Source organism: Xenopus laevis, chromosome 1L (assembly GCF_017654675.1).
Source record: "Xenopus laevis strain J_2021 chromosome 1L, Xenopus_laevis_v10.1, whole genome shotgun sequence".
NCBI classification, from domain to species: Eukaryota; Metazoa; Chordata; class Amphibia; order Anura; family Pipidae; genus Xenopus; species Xenopus laevis.
Window position 1 is genome coordinate 22123371 of NC_054371.1, and position 22841 is coordinate 22146211.

A 22841-nucleotide genomic window follows, 5' to 3' on the forward strand; every position below is an offset into this window, starting at 1 on the left:
CAATTATATTAACAGCGCTCACATCATTTGGCTGCTTGGAGAAAAGTGCAGCGGATGGAAGGGAATGAGAGGAAAAAAATCACAGCTCTTCTTATTGGTAGGAATTCTGAGAAACAAAATGCCCCTCCCCTGTTTCAGACACTAAATTGTCCTATGAGACCGGGGTTCGATTCTTGGCATCTGCTCTTTGTGGCGCTTACTCTCCCTGCTCCTTATTCAGGTTGTATTCACTACAATATTATATTGTAAATATATGTAAATATACACCTTGTATTTGTGTATATACACATTATTACTGTAAAGCTGACATGAGCCAGAGATGCCCCGGAATAAACTGGTTGGGACCAAACTGTGTACAATGTACAACTTGGCAAAGAAACACTTCTGTGTATAAAACACAAACAAACAGCTAACTGTGTCACAGGGGAAATAGCTCAGGGATACAATGTTGCCAGGAATCACAATTGTGGAGATTATAGGAAATCTTCAACATTACCTCTGTACTCAGGTCACACTTTCCCTTTTGTATACACAATAACATAGTAGCCTAGGCAATGTAGTGTCAATGACAGTGAAACTTCTGAGACTATTATCCCACTGTTACTATAGGCACCATCTCTCCCTACTATACCTGCTATCCCACAGTCACACTCCCTTCCCAGAGACTATTATCCACTGTTACTATAGGTACCATCTCTCCCTACTATAACCTGCTATCCCACAGTCACACTCCCTTCCCAGAGACTATTATCCACTGTTACTATAGGCACCATCTCTCCCTACTATACCTGCTATCCCACAGTCACACTCCCTTCCCAGAGACTATTATCCACTGTTACTATAGACACCATCTCTCCCTACTATACCTGCTATCCCACAGTCACACTCCCTTCCCAGAGACTATTATCCACTGTTACTATAGGCACCATCTCTCCCTACTATACCTGCTATCCCACAGTCACACTCCCTTCCCAGAGACTATTATCCCACTGTTACTATAGGCACCATCTCTCCCTACTATACCTGCTATCCCACAGTCACACTCCCTTCCCAGAGACTATTATCCACTGTTACTATAGGCACCATCTCTCCCTACTATATCTGCTATCCACAGTCACACTCCCTTCCCAGAGACTATTATCCACTGTTACTATAGGCACCATCTCTCCCTACTATACCTGCTATCCCACAGTCAGACTCCCTTCCCAGAGACTATTATCCCACTGTTTACTATAGGCACCATCTCTCCCTACTATACCTGCTATCCCACAGTCACACTCCCTTCCCAGAGACTATTATCCCACTGTTACTATAGGCACCATCTCTCCCTACTATACCTGCTATCCCACAGTCACACTCCCTTCCCAGAGACTATTATCCCACTGTTACTATAGGCACCATCTCTCCCTACTATACCTGCTATCCCACAGCCACAGTCCCTTCCTAGAGACAATTATCCCACTGTTACTATAGGCACCATCTCTACCTACTATACCTGCTATCCCACAGTCACACTCCCTTCCCAGAGACTATTATCCCACTGTTACTATAGGCACCATCTCTCCCTACTATACCTGCTATCCCACAGTCACACTCCCTTCCCAGAGACTATTATCCACTGTTACTATAGGCACCATCTCTCTCTACTATACCTGCTATCCCACAGTCACACCCCCTTCCCAGAAACTATTATCCACTGTTACTATAGACACCATCTCTCCCTACTATACCTGCTATCCCACAGTCACACTCCCTTCCCAGAGACTATTATCCACTGTTACTATAGGCACCATCTCTCCCTACTATACCTGCTATCCTACAGTCACACTCCCTTCCCAGAGACTATTATCCACTGTTACTATAAGCACCATCTCTCCCTACTATACCTGCTATCCCACAGTCACACTCCCTTCCCAGAGACTATTATCCACTGTTACTATAGACACCATCTCTCCCTACTATACCTGCTATCCCACAGTCACACTCCCTTCCCAGAGACTATTATCCACTGTTACTATAGACACCATCTCTCCCTACTATACCTGCTATCCCACAGTCACACTCCCTTCCCAGAGACTATTATCCACTGTTACTATAGGCACCATCTCTCTCTACTATACCTGCTATCCCACAGTCACACTCCCTTCCCAGAGACTATTATCCACTGTTACTATAGACACCATCTCTCCCTACTATACCTGCTATCCCACAGTCACACTCCCTTCCCAGAGACTATTATCCACTGTTACTATAGGCACCATCTCTCTCTACTATACCTGCTATCCCACAGTCACACTCCCTTCCCAGAGACTATTATCCACTGTTACTATAGACACCATCTCTCCCTACTATACCTGCTATCCCACAGTCACACTCCCTTCCCAGAGATTATTATCCACTGTTACTATAGGCACCATCTCTCCCTACTATATCTGCTATCCCACAGTCACACTCCCTTCCCAGAGACTATTATCCACTGTTACTATAGGCACCATCTCTCCCTACTATGCCTGCTATCCCACAGTCACACTCCCTTCCCAGAGACTATTATCCACTGTTACTATAGACACCATCTCTCCCTACTATACCTGCTATCCCACAGTCACACTCCCTTCCCAGAGACTATTATCCACTGTTACTATAGGCACCATCTCTCCCTACTATACCTGCTATCCCACAGTCACACTCCCTTCCCAGAGACTATTATCTATTGTTACTATAGGCACCATCTCTCCCTACTATACCTGCTATCCTACAGTCACACTCCCTTCCCAGAGACTATTATCCACTGTTACTATAGGCACCATCTCTCCCTACTATACCTGCTATCCCACAGTCACACTCCCTTCCCAGAGACTATTATCCACTGTTACTATAGACACCATCTCTCCCTACTATACCTGCTATCCCACAGTCACACTCCCTTCCCAGAGACTATTATCCACTGTTACTATAGACACCATCTCTCCCTACTATACCTGCTATCTCACAGCCACACTCCCTTCCCAGAGACTATTATCCACTGTTACTATAGGCACCATCTCTCCCTACTATACCTGCTATCCCACAGTCACACTCCCTTCCCAGAGACTAATATCCTACTGTTACTATAGGCACCATCTCTCCCTACTATACCTGCTATCCCACAGTCACACTCCCTTCCCAGAGACTATTATCCACTGTTACTATAGACACCATCTCTCCCTACTATACCTGCTATCCCACAGTCACACTCCCTTCCCAGAGACTATTATCCACTGTTACTATAGACACCATCTCTCCCTACCATACCTGCTATCCCACAGTCACACTCCCTTCCCAGAGACTATTATCCACTGTTACTATAGACACCATCTCTCCCTACTATACCTGCTATCCCACAGTCACACTCCCTTCCCAGAGACTATTATCCACTGTTACTATAGACACCATCTCTCCCTACTATACCTGCTATCCCACAGCCACAGAACAGACAAACAAAGGTGCATTTATTTGGTTACAAGGCATGAGGGTAATACCAAATGCCACACTTCCACCTTTCTTTATTTCATATTAACGATTTATTGTTATCAATAACAGCAACTTGTGTATGGCTCACTTGCATAAAAGATAGACAGCACACTGGACCAATAACGAAGCAGGAAAAAAATGTCAGACATTTTTACATTTTACATGAAATGAAGGCTAAATATTTATTCCTGTTTTGTTTTGATCCAGTGCGCAAATCAAGCTTGGGAATACAGGTATGGGACCTGTTATCCAGAATTATTATTATTATTAACATGTATTTTTAGAGCTCCAACATATTGCACAGCGCTGTGCTTGGGACCTGGATTTTTTTAGATATCAGTTCATTCCATAATTTGGATCTTCATACCTTCAGTCTTGTAGAAAATCATGTAAACATTAAATAAACCCAATAGTCTGGTTTTGCTTCCAATAAGGATTAATTATATCTTAGTTGGGATCAAGTACAAGCTACTGTTTTATTATTACAGAGAAAAAGGAAATTATTTGTAAAAATTTGGATTTTTTTGGATAAAATGGGAGACAGCCTTTTATAATTCACAGCTTTCTGGATAAAGGTTTCCAGATAATAGATCCCATGCCTGTACCTTAAATTATAATCTTCAAATATTACTGCACTGTCTTTTGAGCTGAGCACCTTTTTATTGTGTAACCTATGTTTGGCTGCCTCTGCCCATAAAGTGACCCTATATTTTAAATTGGCCCCTATGACCAGAGACCCATAGGCTAAGCAGAAGCTCCCTAGATCTTGCCTTTATTTAAAACATAGTTGAGTAACAACTTTTGGAACTTTTGGGCAGGGACCCCTTTACCACTTGTATAATTTATCAGTTGTGTATGTAAGATGTATGTCTTTTGCTTACTTTACAGTGCTGTGGCATACGTTGGCACTTAATATATATCTGCTAATGATCATATAATCACTTGTACATGAGATACACCTTGTATCAGTCCATTTGTTTTGCCAATAACACCGCCTATGTAATGTAAGTTAAAGTCGTTCATAATACGGAAGCCCTGAGGGCTCTGTATCATTGTGGTTTAACAGGTTTGCTGGGATGGATTAACTCCCTGTCTTTTACTATGATGTTATACCCACAACACACACACACACACACACACACATATATATATATATCTATATATATATATATATATATACACACTGACAAGTGAAGAAATTTGAGTCACGAGTAGTGTATTTCCTAATTCTCTGTTGTGCTTTAGTACATGCCCCAAATTTCATCAGGAGTGAAACATATTACAGGTATGGAATCTGTTATCCGGAAACCTGTTATCCAGCAAACTACGGGAAGGCCACCTCCCATAAATACATTTTTAAAAATCTCTGTAATGATAAAACAGTAGCTTGTACTTGATCCCAACTAAGATATAATTAATCCTTATTGGAGGCCAGACAATCATGTTGTGTTTATTTTATACATAAATAATTTTTTAGTTAAGTATAGGGATCTAAATTACAGAAATAACAGGTGCCATACTTGTATATAAGTCTCTGCCCCATTGGAGCTTACAATCTAAGGTCTCTATCCCATTCACACACACTATGGGCAATTTTATCAGGAACCAATTAAACCTGCCTGTATGTTTGTGGAATGTGGGGGAAAAAACTGTAAAAATCCACATTTAAACTTAATAAAATATAGTGCCCTTTAACCTTTATCCCCGTGTTCCATATGTTTTAAAATCATTGGTATTTCTGAATTTTATCCCATTAAAATGTAATTTTTTTGCCTTTAGGAAAATGTTAAAACTTTGCAGCGGTGTCGGCCATCTTTCTAAGCTCAGAGCATGCTGGGGGACTTAAAGGGAGAGATTTTTTCTAATCAGCACGCCACGCTCAATGTCATGCAGGGAGCAATTAAATAAGAAACATTACTGAGCATTTTGGCATGTTATATAAATAAAGATCGTGGGGGGGAAATGACAAGTGCACATACATTTGTAAAATATATATATATATACTGTATATATATATATATATATATTTTTTTTTTTTTTTTAAATAACCGTTAATTTTAGCAGCTCTAATCATATCTGTCATATTCTTTCAATTACCGAGAATGAAGGATTCCATCTGTCACAGACCTGCCACATTCTTAACAATGATGTTAATCAACGTTTATCTCTGGCTTTTCTCTTGTTTGAAATATATTTGCAGAGAAAATGAGAAATGTGTCCAACCAGCCCCCAGATATGGTTAAACAATAACTTCCTAGTAGCCTTCTGGCAGTTGCAGCGCAAATACAGCAGGTTAGATTGTGATCACCACTTCCCCTTGAAATAATAGAAGCCACAGAAATACCCTGTGTATATGAATTTATTAAATAAAGGGATGGCTGGCACCATGCAGCAGGCACATGATGGGTTATAATAATACCAGAGGATGAATATAACAGAAGCCAGCTTGCAAGAACCCCGGCCTGGATCCGACAGACGGAAAATGCTTCCAGAATCTGCTGGGCTGGAACCACTGACTTTATAGGAGACAAGGCAGTAAGTTCCTGGGCTTTTGGCCTCCTGAATCAAAGGATCCCCATTAGGAGACAGATAAAAATACAAAGGATATATTATACGTATGTGTAATAATTACTGGATATATTATTATCCTTTAATTACAGTATATAGCACTGATATATTTGTCAGTAGTGATGAGCGAAATTTTTTGCAGCAAAAATGACTCCCATAGACTCCAATGAGTGAAAGAAATGGTCAAGAGTCAAAAAAAAAATCAAAATTTGATGCGACGTATTGCGTTCAAAGCGAATTTTCGGCATTTCACAAATATTTGGAAAGGAGAATTGGGTCAGATTCACCCACCACTATTCTGCAGCACTTTAGAGAGATTATAAATGATAAATTGTCCACCCATTAACATCATAGCCCCACCCCTACTTCATTGTCCCACCTATTAATTTTATAGCCCCACCCACTACATCATTGTCCTACCTTTTAACATGATAGCCCCACTCCTCTGTTATTGTCCAACCTATTAACATCATAGCCCCACCCACTACATCAGTGCCCCACCCATTAAAATTATAGCCCCACCCCTCCATTATTGTCCCACCTATTAACATCATAGCCCCACCCACTACTTCATTGTCCTACCTTTTAACATGATAGCCCCACTCCTCCATTATTGTCCAACCTATTAACATCATAGCCCCACTCACTACATCAGTGTTCCACCCATTAAAATCATAGCCCCACCCCTCCATTATTATCCCACCTATTAACATCATAGCTCCACCCTCTTAGTCATTGTCCCCCACTCCTATATCAGCAGTACGCACATCCAGCTCTCCCTGACCAGTAAGTTAATTATTAAACGGACTCTATCAAGGGGGTAACTACAGAGGAAGCAAACCATGAGGCTGCAGAGGGGGCCCTTGAGGTATAAGGGGCCCCATGAAGCCCAAATAAAGAGCAATTTTGAAATATATTGGTAAAACAGGACAAGCTCTGGATATGGTGGTAGGGTTGCCACCTTTCGAACTGGTGGAGACCGGGCTTCAAAATACCAGGCTGTCTGGGTCAAAACCGGCAACCCTGTGTGTTTGGGACCCTAAAATGAATTTGATGTGGGCCCAGTAACATCTCATTACTCCACTGGACCCAATCACAGTCGCACACTATGGTCAATGTTATCAGTAGCGAGTTACCTGATTGGGTAATCTTTCCATCCCAACCACCAACCCTGTCCAGCGAGGCAGCTTTGATCCTGAATGGACCCATCACATACACTCATGAGGGTCAGCTACAGTAGGTCTCACTCTGTTGTAGGCAGGTCTCCACTAGCCCTTTAACAAGTGTGGGACTATTATAGAGGCAGTTTCTATCTATATTAGCATATCCCTATACAGGCAAGACTGAGAACTGTGTCTGTAACCATTATTGTATCCCTTTAAGCTTACCTTTGTTTTGTTATAGAATGGCGGATTCTTAGCAACTTTTCAACGGGTCTTCATTTATTACTTCTTAAAGTTTTTGAATTATTTGCCTGCTTCTTCTGACTCTTTCCAGCTTTCAAAATGGGGTCACTGACCCCAGCAGCCAAAAACGATTGCTCTTTAGCCCACCGTTTTATTGTTATTGTTACTTTTCATTCTAATCAGCCCCTCTCCTATTCATGTTTCAGTTTCTAATTCGAACCACTGCCTGGTTGCTAAGGCAATTTGGACCCTAGCAACCAGATGGATGACATTTCAAACTGGAGAGCTGCTGAATAAAAAGCTAAATAACTCAAAAGCCACAAATAATAAAAAAATGAAAACCAATTGCAAGTTGTCTCGGGATACCATTCTCTACATCATAGTAGAAGTTAATATTAAGGTGAACAACTGTAGATATTATACAACTACACACACTTGGCTGTCGCCTCCAGCTGCATTTCAGAGAGTAGTGGAAAATTTTGAATTCTCCAGGCTGTCAGGCTGGTACGTATCACTATCTGACTGTTTAACCAGCATTTGCCCCGGGGCTAGCCTTGTGCATGAATGGGAAATAACTAATCATTGAATAATCCACAGCCTATTTGAAGGGCACGGCTCCAGCATTTGACCGAAGTATCCGTTGCTTTGCCTTCAACCTTTTACTGTTGTGGTTTTTTCGTCTTTTCTATGTTTCGCTAAATTACAATTTACTATAACAGAGAAAAAGGCAATTAAAATGAGGCACGTGCTAGTGTAGCCGTTAGATAATCTGCAGTTTTATTCTATAATGGTTTTAAGTAACTATTACAAGAACTGAAACTTCTGTCTGGATGATGCCCTGCCTGACCCAAGTCTGAATATAAGAGTGAACGATGGAGTCTTGGAAGGAAGAAAGGCAGAATAGACCAATTGCAAGGTTGCTTAGATTGCCTGCAGCTGCACCATAAAACTTTAAAGGGGTGAATCACCTTTAAGTTAAGTTTTAGTATGTTATAGAATGGCCAATTCTAAGCAAAGTTTCAATTGGTCTTTATTTTTTTATAGGTTTTGAATTATTTGCCTTCTTTTTCTGTCTTTTTCCAGTGTTGAAATGGGGGTCACGGACCCCATCTAAAAACAAATACTCTGTAAGGCCTCAAATTAATTGTTATTGCTACTTTTTATTACTCATCTTTCTATTCAGGCTTCTCCTACTCATATACCAGTCTCTTATTCAAATCAATCCATGGTTACTAGGGGAATTTGGACCCTAGCAACCAGAGTGCTGAAACGGCAAACTGGATTGCTGTTGAATAAAAATCTAAATAACTCAAAAGCCACAAATAATAAAAAATTAAAACCAATTGCAAATTGTCATAGAATATCCCTCAATACATCATACTAAAAGCTAATTTAAAGGTGAACAACCTCTTTAAAGGTCAACTTCCCCTTTAGGACACAGATTTGATTTAACATACAGATGTCCTGATGCTGCTGCTAAAGTGACATTTTTAGCCTCCTTTTTTTGCCACTGTCAGGTGCAAATCTTAAAGGGGTGGTTTCCCTTTTCAGTTAACTTTTTGTATGTTATAGAATGACGAATTCTCAGTTCAAATTATTAGGGATGCACCGAATCCACTATTTTGGATTCGGCCGAACCCCCGAATCCATTGCGAAAGATTCGGCTGAATACCGAACTGAATCCGAATTTGCATATGCAAATTAGTGGTGGGAAGGGGAAAACATTTTTTACTTCCTTGTTTTGTGACAAAATGCGATTTCCCTCCCCGCCCCTAATTTGCCTATGCAATTTAGGTGCAATTCGGTTCGGCCGGGTAGAAGGATTCGGCCGAATCCGAATCCTGCTGAAAAAGCCCGAATCCCGATCCGAATCCTGGATTCGGTGGATCCCTACAAATGATCTTTATTGAATTTTGAACAATCCAGCATACAAAGAAATTAATTTAACATTAACTGGTATTAACTACTGGTAAGTGACCACAGTTCTACTTCATCTTTTTGCATTTTTTGAAACTCAAAAACAAAAATTTCAGAATGGCTAAGTCTAAGCAACTTTTCAATTGGCCTTCATTATAGTTTTATAATTATTTGCCTTTTACCTGACGCTTTCCAGCTTTCAAATGGGGGGGTCACTGACCCCATCTAATAACAAAACTTCTGTAAGGCTACAAAGTTATTGTTATACTTTTTATTATTCCTTTTCTATTTGCGCCCTCTCCTATTCATATTCCAGTCTCTTATTCAAATCAGTGCATGGTTGCTAGGGGAATTTGGACTCTAGCAACCAGATTGCTGAAAATTCATATTGGAGAGCTGCTGAATAAAAAGCTAAATAGCTCAAAAATTGCAAATAATAAAAAATGAAACCCAATTGCAAATTGTCTCAGAATATCACTCTCTTCATCATACTAAAAGTTAATTGAAATTTGAACAGCCCCTTTTATGCCTCTGGTATTGGCGTATGTACCTTGCACCCACCATCAAAAGGGCAATACTTGCGCAGCCCATGGCTTCCACATACATGGCCATTACTTTTATAACATTATTGATAGGCAAGAATGAACATGTGGGGGCACACAGTGCATTTGGGAGTGTTATACTAACAGCCTGTCAAGGAAGCTCTTAAAGGAGAACTAAAGCTTAACTAAAGAAGTAGCTAGAAATGTTGTACATTATGTTTTGTGCTTCTGTACCAACCCAAGGCAACCACAGCCCTTTAGCAGTAAAGATCTGTGTCTCCAAAGATGCCCCAGTAGCTCCCCATCTTCTTTTCTGCTGATTCACTGCACATGCTCTGTGCTGCTGTCACTTACTGAGCTTAGGGACCCACTCACAATATACAGTACACATAGAATAGAAATGTCACAATATAAGGCTGATTAGTAATTAATACAGATAATTACTACATGGCAGCACAGAAACCAGTGCAATTAGCATCAGAATTTAATAATCAGCAAACCCGTAGCATCAGCTTATATTACAGGGGAAGCTCATTTTCTGCTGGATAATTAGTGACGAGCCCTAAGCTTAGCTTCTCAACAGCCAATCAGAGCCCACTGAGCATGTGAGTGTCACAGACACTTTCCAAGATGGTGACCCCCTGTGACAAGTTTGAAGTCCTGGATCATTTCTGCTATTGACAAGCTGAAACTTTAGGTTGGTAAAAAAGTTCCCTATATAAAATATGGTGTTTTAGCCATATTCATTTGTAGGGTTTAGTTTTCCTTTAAATAAAGGTCTCCTGTGCTTCATGTGCTGCCAAATATTCCAATAAAGACCCATTAAACGTACATGTACAGGGCAACCACACATATTTAAACTCCCCCTGTAAATCTGCACTATATATATATATATATATATATATAAAGCCTGGGTGCCAGGTCAGCGTGATACACAGGAGGGTCACATCCAAAGAATTTCCAGACAGGGCCTAGTGAGTGGGGCGGTGGCAGAGGGAATGACGTATAGAGACAAGAAGAGTATAAGCCACAGGTTTGATCCTTTTTGCTATAAACATAACAATGGGGCTATTAACCCGTGCAAGGCACAAAGTGACCAGCTTTAGAATCCTTACAGTGTGAATGGGGCTTGTGAATGTGGTTTTGTCATTGTGTTGTGTAATGTAACCCTACACTAGGGGAAGGTGCCCCCCAAAACACCACAAGCTCATAGGATAAGAGTGAAAGCCCCCAGTACATGTGCCATGGCCTTTCCTCGGATCAGTAGGAAACCCACAGTGAGATTTTGTATAAAGAGGGCTCGACCTGGGGCCTGTAACCTGTGATTTACTGGGAGATCTTTCACCATTCCAGGAATAATTCTTGTAGGTGGAAGTCTTGGGACCCTCTACAACCAAATGATCCCAAGATCTATAGCCTAACTGTCAGCTGGTGGAATGACAGAATGATTCCTATTTGGGAACTTTTACTAAAGGAAAAAGCACCATAAGCAAGATTTTTTAGGTTGGTTTAATCTTGGCCGAATCCGTGCCATCATTTAATGATATGCCATATAATAGGTCACCTTCTCTAAATTTTAACCTGTGTACTGTTTATTGTCCATTGTCCCTAGAAGGATTCTCAAATGTGTTTATTGTATGAGCTTCTCTGTAAATCTGGGGGTGGTGTTGTTGCCTTCAAATCTTGTTGCCCAGTTTCCTGGTCTCCTGATGTCCCCTGGAGTCCCAAGCCATACCATTTAAGGTTGACACTTGTCCATTTTTTCATCTGACTGCCTGGTTTATTAGATCCCCACCTCCAGACTCGCACAAAACAAATCGCCTGCCTGACACAGGTGCGTTCAGCCCAACTGCACCCCCAGTTGTGATTTACAACCAACCATAAATACTTTACCTGCTATGCCACAGCCTCCCTTCCCAGAGACTATTATCCCACTGTTACTATAGGCACCATCTCTCCCTACTATACCTGCTATCCCACAGTCACACTCCCTTCCCAGAGACGATTATCCACTGTTACTATAGGCACCATCTCTCCCTACTATACCTGCTATCCCACAGTCACACTCCCTTCCCAGAGACTATTATCCACTGTTACTATAGGCACCATCTCTCCCTACTATACCTGCTATCCCACAGTCACACTCCCTTCCCAGAGACTATTACCCACTGTTACTATAGACACCATCTCTCCCTACTATACCTGCTATCCCACAGTCACACTCCCTTCCCAGAGACTATTATCCACTGTTACTATAGGCACCATCTCTCCCTACTATACCTGCTATCCCACAGTCACACTCCCTTCCCAGAGACTATTATCCCCACTGTTACTATAGGCACCATCTCTCCCTACTATACCTGCTATCCCACAGTCACACTCCCTTCCCAGAGACTATTATCCACTGTTACTATAGGCACCATCTCTCCCTACTATACCTGCTATCCCACAGTCACACTCCCTTCTCAGAGACTATTATCCCACTGTTACTATAGGCACCATCTCTCCCTACTATACCTGCTATCCCGCAGTCACACTCCCTTCCCAGAGACTATTATCCCACTGTTACTATAGGCACCATCTCTCCCTACTATACCTGCTATCCCACAGTCACACTCCCTTCCCAGAGACTAATATCCCACTGTTACTATAGGCACCATCTCTCCCTACTATACCTGTTATACCACAGTCACACTCCCTTTCCAGAGACTATTATCCCACTGTTACTATAGGCACCATCTCTCCCTACTATACCTGCTATCCCACAGTCACACTCCCTTCCCAGAGACTATTATCCCACTGTTACTATAGGCACCATCTCTCCCTACTATACCTGCTATCCCGCAGTCACACTCCCTTCCCAGAGACTATTATCCCACTGTTACTATAGGCACCATCTCTCCCTACTATACCTGCTATCCCGCAGTCACACTCCCTTCCCAGAGACTATTATCCCACTGTTACTATAGGCACCATCTCTCCCTATTATACCTGCTATCCCAAAGTCACACTCCCTTCCCAGAGACTATTATCCCACTGTTACTATAGGCACCATCTCTCCCTACTATACCTGCTATCCCACAGTCACACTCCCTTCCCAGAGACTATTATCCCCACTGTTACTATAGGCACCATCTCTCCCTACTATACCTGCTATCCCACAGTCACACTCCCTTCCCAGAGACTATTATCCACTGTTACTATAGGCACCATCTCTCCCTACTATACCTGTTATCCCACAGTCACACTCCCTTCCAGAGACTATTATCCCACTGTTACTATAGGGCAGCCATCTCTCCCTACTTTACCTGCCTCTATGCCCACAGCCCACTCCCTTCCCAGGACTATTATCCCACTGTTACTATAGGCACCATCTCTCCCTACTATACCTGCTATCCACACAGTCACCACGTCCCTTATCCCAGCAGGACATATTATCCCCACTGTTACTATTAGGCCACCATCTCTTCCTACTATACCTGCTAATCCCACAGTCACACTTCCCTTACCCAGAGACTATTATCCCACTGTACTATAGACCAGTATCTCTCCCTACTATACCTGCTATCCCACAGTCACACTCCCTTCCCAGAGACTATTATCCACTGTTTACTATAGGCAACATCTCTCCTACTATACCTGCTATCCAACAGTCACACTCCCTTCCCAGAGACTATTATCCACTGTTACTATAGGCACCCATCTCTCCCTACTATACCTGCTATCCCACAGTCACACTCCCTTCCCAGAGACTATTATCCACTGTTACTATAGGCACCATCTCTCCTACTATACCTGCTATCCCACAGTCACACTCCCTTCCCAGAGACTATTATCCACTGTTACTATAGACACCATCTCTCCCTACTATACCTGCTATCCCACAGTCACACTCCCTTCCAAGAGATGATTGTTCATTGTATTAAGTGCTACCATGCCTTTGTAACACTGATGATGTGAAACTGGAATAAAGTACTACATTTTTCTAAACCCTTCTTGCAATTGTTCCTCTGGGGAGCTATAAACTATGTGGAGCCAAGGACTATCACCCCTGCTAATGATGACTTTGCTTCCACAGAGACTACAATTGGTACAATAATCTCCACACTTGTATGAGAGGTGTTACTGTTTTCACATGTTGGAAATAACTGCAGCACTGGAGGGTGTGAGTTGTCAAATGCCTACATAGTTTTCTCAATGAGCTGGCTCCATACTTGGCTCTGGGCAAGTCCAAGTCCACAGCACAGAGTCCAACCATTCACCTGCTCCATGAGCAATGCTTTGTGTCAGGCTGCCTGGAAGGAGGACAATGTTCCCCATTCATCTGCTGTCAGGAATAAGGCTGAGAAGGGGGAGCTCTGGGGAATCCTCAGGCAGGGATCAGTGTGGGCCCAGAGCTTCCACATTAGAAAACAAATTGCTGCATTTTTCTAGAAAAAAGCTCTTGGGAGATGTGATGACTGAGAGGAAAAAAGAAGAAATCAATAGGTGCTTGGTACACTGAGTGAGGAAGCAAGATCTGGGAGCAAAGCATAAATATATCTAAGGATCACACATCCCATCTATTCTTTATCCTTACTGACGGCTGAGGAGTCAGCAGAATAGAAATCTGCACTGCTTTGGCGACAAAACCAGAGAAAACGGCATCTCCTGGCTCCAAGTCTCAGGAGCTTTCCCTATGGGAATTAATGTAAACTCAAAGCACTGTAATGGGTTTGTTAGTTCAAAGAGTTTCTTCTTGGACTGGCAGCAGAAAATAGGATCAGCGACGAATAATGTGGAGCAGGTCATTCTTGTAGAGAAAAGGTGAAGACGTTTGTTGTCAAAAATGGAAGTTATATAGTGAAACTGGTCCCAGCTTTACATTGAGAGCCAATAGTCCAAGCACAAGACATGTAGAAATTCTTTAGTTAGTTTCACAGAGAACCAAAATAAAGGAAGAGATAAAGCCTTTTGCATAGCTCCCCAAACTGTATGGCCAGGGATGCTTCACCAATGAGGCGAGTTGAGGCTATCGCCTCAGGCGGCAGCGCCCCACTGTGTACCAGGGGCAGCAAAAATGCTGCTCCTGGTACTTTAAGAGCAAATTTCTGGGGGAGGGGGGGCAGCAACAACTGCTGCTGCATCAGGCGGCGGAGGAGCCAGGATAGCCCCTGTGTATGGCCGGTCCCTGCTGAAGAGCCCAGCCATTCTATACTATTTACTAAGTGAGGTTGAACCCAAGAAGTCTGCAAACTAATGGCCTATAATGATTGTATTAAGAAACCACTGACTTAGCACTACTAGATATTGTATCCTACCAGTTAATCTAGACTAGAGGAAGGTAATCCAAAACCCTGGGAAGGTAAACTAAAGACACCGAATGCCATGTAGTCAATGCAAAATTACAGAGGAAAATATTCATATTGACTCGAATATATCAATCTGGTTGCATTATACTTGGATCAACTGCTACTAATGGATCAAGTGCTACTGACTGATTCAGCAGATCCACAGAAGAATTGACTAAGAAGAGATTAGACAACAGTACTTTCAGGGTCTCAGACAATTCAGAAGCAGAGACTCCAACAAATGGTCTACTACTGTTCTCAGAAGGATCTCAGTGGCTCATTTTGGGCTTGACTGATACCTACATATCAAAAGCTGAATCCCTACTTGCTATGGAGTCTTGGCTGAAGGTAAAACTTTTTCTAGAAACCTCCCCTTACAATTAATGAATCACAATGAAACACATTGTATTCCCATGAGGCAATATGCCAGTTGCAGTGGAATTGGGGAGGAACAAGACATTGGAAGTCCTTGTACAAGACAACATTTTGAGTTGTTCATCCAGCCAGTAGGCCAACTAAAGCTTTTCAGCTCCAATGTCACTGCCTTAATAAAATATATGGTATGTATATGGTTCTCGTATACATTTGCTGCCTTGTTTTGGATTGTGTGGGTTGGTATACATTACTTGATTGGGTGTACTGTATCAATGGGGAGCCAAAGAGGAGTCAGGAAGGATTTTTTTCCCGTCTAAGGGCAGAGACAATTTACATCCTAGCCGGCGGGAGGCAGTCGCCCGAAGAAGAGGAGATTTGTCGATGGGCGACTAATCTTTCCAAATCTGAGCATGTGTCTTTGCCCTAAAGCAAGTTAATGATTATCGGCTAGAAATGCTGTGCTTACTGTACTAGGCAAGAGGTTCAGCGGAACTATAACAGTAATGACCCATCACTTCAAAGTTGTCTCCAGCAGCTCCTCATCTTCTGATTTTGTGTGTCGCATGTGAACTCTGGACTGTAGCTGAAAAGATGAGCTTTGGGCTCATTGTAATTGATAAAACGATGAGCAGAACTTAGGGGTTACGTCTGTTATAGTAGCTGATGCCACAGGGTTGATTACTACAATGAATTAAATCAGACTTAGATTAGGAATTCTATAATGTAGAAGACTGAGAGCAGCCCAGATCATGTGAAGCCCTGCAGCTGACAACATCCACCCAAATTATAGGTAGTAGCAACATTGGGATTAAAGGGGAACTATCGTGAAAATAAGCATTTAATATAAGCTTTAGCACACTAAAATGAGAAGTTTTCTAAATACAATCAATTAAAAATTCTGCACCGTTTCTGAAATAATCAAGTTTATCTTCACTATTCCTTTCTCATCATCTGTTTCTCTTCATTCTGGAGTTGGGTGTCAGATAGTCATTGACAGTTAGATCCAATATATCTTATAGGGGGCTTCCTTTCCTAGCAGATGAATTAGAGCTCACTCAAATAACTGATTCCAGTACAAACAAAATCTAACAAAATAACTGCCTTTTGCACAAATCCTGCATGTAGAGAGACATGATGTCTGGTGAGTTTAATAGAGTGAGCTCTAATACATCTTCTAGGCAAAAGGAGCCCCCTATAAGATATATTGGATCTAACTGTCAATGACTATCTGACACCCAACTGCTGCATGAAGACAGAATGAAGAGAAACAGATGCTGAGAGAGGGATGGTGAAGATAAACTTGATTGTTTTAGAAACAATGCAGAATATTTATTTTATTGTATTTAGAAAGTTTCTTTTTTTCAGTATGCATACATTTTCGTGATAATTCCCCTCTAAGAACAAATACTGTGCTCAGGAACCAAACAGGAAGCAGTATCAGAACTTTATATCCATGGGCTCAAGGGCCAACTACCTGTCATTCTGTACCATATCTCAGCCAACTCACCACCACTCGAGTGCCTCAATATGAAATATGAAAACAAACATCAGTGCAAGAAGCAGCTACAGTGAGGCACAAACAGTAGACATGATTGCTTAGAAGAGAAATCACTAAAATGTGCAATGTTGACCTTTTCTGAATCATAAAAGGCAGGAAACATACAGGGGGTTATTTATTAAACCTCCATTTCTTTCTGGTTAGGCTTTTCCGGGCAAAACACATTTTTTGAGGTTTATTATATCCTGATGCTGCAAAAAGCCCAAATCTGAAAATTCACCATCTCAGACCTGTGGAGGAGAGAGGATTTTATCTCAATTTGAAGTTATTGTGGTCTTTGGTGGATTTTGCCCATAAATCTGACTTTTTTTAGGGTTTTTGGGGGTGAAAACTCAAAAAAATGGAGTGATTCAGGAAAAAAGGTCAATTTAATTTTTTCCTTGATCCGATTTAATCAGGTTTTTCTATTAATAAATAAGCTAAAATCGAGCATTGTAGTTTGGTCTAGCTTTTTTTTTTTATGAGATAAATTCAGATTTTAATAAATAACCCCCACAATGAGGGCAGACATAGAACATACAGAACCTCTGTAACTTAGTTGAAACTGTAAATAGCAAAAATAGAGATAGAAGGCGCACACCCAACAAAACAGAATGAGGTGCAATAATTACGGGGCTCCCCAGGAGAGTCAATGATATGTTCAGTTGTAGGCTGGCTCAAAACCGGACTTCGGTCCAGAAACTTGATGCAATAAAAGATTGTTTTAATTAACAAAAAGGAAACATCTCAAGCAGTAGCCTTATGTGTTTCGTGCCTTGTGGGCTTTCCTTTTGATTATTTTCTATGATTTTCCCCTGATGAAGACCTTAATGGGCGAAACGCGCAGGGCCTATGCTTTGGGCCACTTTTGTAATTATTTTTCTTTTGATGGAATAAAATTAATTTGTTTTCATTTTGAGTGTCCAGACTTCGCTGTGTGTTTGAAACTGTATATAGATCCACATGGCTCACAGTGTAAAGTCAAGAGAAGACTTTTTGGCAGCCATATTGGCCTGAATCAGCAGCTCATTGGTCCTTCTGTGTCTAAGGGCAGCAGAAAGCCACAGTTTATATATTTACTCCATTTCACCTCTTAAGTTGTGGTACCACTCTAGTTTCATCGAGTGGGACCTTTCTAACTCCAAGTGCCAGTAACTGGAATTTTACAAGTCTCTATGCAGTGGCGTAAGTAAATATTCTGGCCCCAAAGTAAATTAGTTTTCAGGCCACAAATTGTCCAGAGGTTGACTTGTTTTACCAATATTTATTGAAATTGTATATGAATTAGGGCCTCATGGGACCCCTATAGCTCCTGGGCCCCCTGCAGCCTCAGGGTCTGCGTCCTCTATAGTTACACCCCCAATGTTGGACTGGGATGCCAGGGGCCCACCGGAAAACCTTAGACAGTGGGCCCACTTTCCAAACTATTATTCCTCCTCTCCTCTTTAAAGCTCTTTATTCTGCTAGTCTTTTATATCTACTTGCTATATTTTTCCATTATTAAGCATTTTTCCCCATAAAGGAATAGGTAAGGACCATGAAATATGCTAAATGGCTAAAAGCAAGAGGCCCACTGACACCTGGGCCCACGGGGAGTTTTCCCTGGAATCCCGGTGGGCCAGTCCGACATTGTACACCTCTGTCTCAATGGACATTATTTGTATCATGTATTCCTCAAGTTGGAAACCACGGCATTAACTTATTTTCTCCGGCCAGCTCTTTCCCAACTATAAAATAATTAGGTATGCACTGAATCCAGGATTTCGGGATTCGGCCTTTTTCAGCAGGATTCAGCCGAATTCTTCTGCCTGGCCGAACCGAATCCGAATCCTAATTTGCACATGCAAAAATGTTTTCCCCTTCCCACCCCTAATTTGCATATGCAAATATGGTTTGGTATTGGGTATTCGGTCCATCCCTAAAAATAATAAATAAATTCCTTCTTCTTTATTATATTTAAAACTATTACAAAAGGAGAGTTACAGTTTAACACCATCCATCTTTTACTCATACACTGTTCTAGTAAGCACAGGACTGATTTATAGTATTCAGTGGGTGTATAATTGGTTAGTGTAGCCTTTGTCTGTCCCTAATTCAAATATGAATAGATTATAAAAGGAATTATTGTCATTTAACTGCATTGAGTGCTGCTCTCATCTGCCAGTGCTTTGTGCGTGGCGCTATGTGGGGAAGCTGTAGAGGATCAGTGATATAATGAGAGATCGTATGAATGGGAGAGCTGTGAGGATGATTCAGCTTGGCTCTGCAAATCTCTACTACATGGTTACTACCCAGTAAGCCTTGCGGCATCAGTTCCCTTCCCTCTGCTCCCGTCACGGTGTTGGAGCAACACATTATCCAGCTCCGCTGATCAGCCAGAGACATTTCCAGCAAGGAGCCTCCCCAGCTATAGCTAATGCCAATACATTTCAGCCTCTCTCCCATATGAAGAATAAAAATAGATTTAGATCTGAGCTGAATGGGATCTGGCCGGGCTGCACTTTCTCAGTAAGAGCAAAGAAATGAAGGTATTTCTGGGTAGAAAAGAATGCTGGATCCTCTCACTAGAGGGGGATCTCACTATGTGCCAGCAGACCTCCCAACATTTTGAAAATAGAAAAAAAAAATTGACCACACCCATGTATGACCACACCCCCTAATTACCATGTCCATTTTACAAAATCTGTGGTTTTTAATGCGTTATTACAGTTTTGCTAATGAAGGTGCATTGCCCTTTAAAGGGGTGGTTCACCTTTCAGTTAACGTTTAGTATGTTATAGAATGGTCAAGTCTAACCAGCTTGGTCTTCATTATTTATTTTTTTATAGTTTTTTAATTATTTGCCTTTTTCTTCTGACTCTTTCCAGCTTTCAAACAGGGGTCACTGACCCCATCCAAAAAACAAATGCTCTGTAAGGCTACAAACATATTATTATTATTATACCTTTTATTACTTATCTTTCTATTCAGGCCTCTACTATTCATTTGTCCAGTCTCTTATTCAAATCAGTGCCTGGTTGCTAGGGGAATATGGACCCTAGCCACCAGATTGCTGAAATTACAATAAAAAAACCAAATAACTCAAAAACCACAAATAATAAAAAATGAAAACAAATTGCAAATTGTCTCAGAATATCACTCTTTAAATAAAACTAAAAGTGAATTTAATAGTGAACAACCCCTTTAAGCTGCAAGTCAAAGATTCCCTAAGAGACCTGCTTATCTTAAATAGTTACAATTGTTTCTTTGTTTATCTTAAATTGTTACAAATGTATCTAAGTGAACCTGCCACATCTTCTGGGCTCTCTGCCAAAAGCCAATTAAGTTTTAGAAACGTTGTATCTTTTTCTGGCTGTTCAGTGCAGGAGATCAAAGAGAAAGTCGGGACATTTCAGTAGCAATCAGTGGCGGAACTACTGAGGGTGTAGGGGCTGTGACTGCACCAGGGTCCGCACCCTCTCAGGGTCCTCTCGCAGTAAACATTGCTGCGAAAAATGGCTCAGGAGGGAGGTGGGGGGCCAAGCTGCATGGCCTACACCCGGCCAGCCTGCACCCGGGGCTCACAGGGTATTGTTCCATTACTGGTAACAACCCAGGACTGTGGGTTGAGCTGTCAAAATCGGGACTGTCCTGCGAAAAACAGGACAGTCGGAGGTAAGTGTAAAAAAGAAGTGCAGTTCTCCATGTTTTTGCCCTTTGCACCTGCCCTGCATGCTATGAATTGCCGAAGGTCTGTCCTCTGAAACAGAGCTGAAGTCTGAATCCGCAGTGTATCCTCAGACTGGAGCAGTATGGTGTGCAGAGTATTAAAGGAGAACTAAAGCCTAACTAAAAAAGTAGATAGAAATGTTGTACATTATGTTTTGTGCCTCTGTACCAGCCCAAGGCAACCACAGCCCTTTAGCAGTAAAGATTTGTGTCTCCAAAGATGCCCCAGTAGCTCCCCATCTTCTTTTCTGCTGATTCACTGCACATGCTCTATGCTGCTGTCACTTACTGAGCTTAGGGACCCACTCACAATATACAGTACACATAGAATAGAAATGTCACAATATAAGGCTGATTAGTAATTAATACAGATAATTACTACATGGCAGCACAGAAACCAGTGCAATTAGCATCAGAATTTAATAATCAGCCCTGTAGCATCAGCTTATATTACAGACCAACCTCATATTCTGCTGGATAATTAGTGACGAGCCCTAAGCTTAGCTTCTCAACAGCCAATCAGAGCCCACTGAGCATGTGAGTGTCACAGACACTTTCCAAGATGGTGACCCCCTGTGACAAGTTTGAAGTCCTGGATCATTGCTGCTATTGACAAGCTGAAACTTTAGGCTGATGCAATAAGTTCTGTATATAAAATATGGCATTTTTAGCCTTATTAATGTTTAGGGTTTAATCCTCCTTTAATACCCAATACTGAGTTGATACTGCAATGGGTCCTTACTAAGACTACTACTACCATGGCCAGAAAAACAAATTTTTTAATACAAAAAATTACAGAAGTGCACCAATCGTTTGTGTTGAAATCATATCCTTTGTCCTGAGAAGCAGAATGAGAGCTCAGAGGGGGAGGCAGACCCCACCTTGGGTGAATAGGCTGTGCCAGTATCTCATTCCTATGGTGGAGAGAAATTCATAGGGGACTGACAGCTGCTGCACCAGGAACTTTGGTTATTTCTAAGTCTGGTACATGCAGTATATATTACAGTATATATATATGTTACCCTGAGGCCAAATAATCAAAGGAAAATACACCTTCAAGGGAAATCAGAATTAAACAACAATTTTACTGAAATGCATTGGAGTCAATGGGAAGGTGAAAGTACAGTGTGGTTGAGGCATTATGTAGCTCTGAAACAGCATATATATTGCTCTACCTTGTTATAGAAGCTCTTTTCCACTATCAAACATCTGTTCTTCATAGAAAGGCTCTCGTGTTGCCTATTTTTTCCAAATGTGCACCATACTGCTCCTTAGATAGACAGGGGCTGGGCATCCTATTGGATGATGTGGAAGGTAAGGAGCACTTACTGCTGACCAGGCTGGAGATAAAACTGGCGGCACAGAGTAGCACCAAAATCGCCAGTTTTACTTATTAACATGCCATGCAGAGATGTCTACTAGTGATGTGTGTGCTGACATGAAATCCATGGTGACAACCAGTTGCGCAGGTTCGGGTTGAAATTAGGGCGACCATTGGAGGTTAGGGTTGGGTACGGGTCAGACTGGGGAAGTCCACTCCTCCTTTGCTCCAAAAGATTCCCTGTTTCGGAATAAAAGTAGATTGGATCTGGGCTGAATGGGATCTTGAATGGGGCCAAGCTACACAGAAGTAGTGCACAGAGTGAGATGTGGGTACAGGTTGGGTGCGGGCAGGTCGGGACTGGCAATCTGTGGGTTCTCCTGTCATATACCATAGATAATCCCTATTTGGAGGGCTGTTCAGGCCTCAATGTACTTGGAATGCCAGGGCCTGTTTTGACTCCAAGTCCAGACCTGGGTGTGGGTCCTACTATGGCAACATTTTGCAGGTTTAGCGTTGGGTGCAGTTTAAAGGCGTTTTTTTTAAAGGGTTTTTTTCCCCACAGGTTGATTTCTCCTTTAAGGTCAGACACACACGCTGCTATTTCAGGTGGTTAGTCGCCCAGCG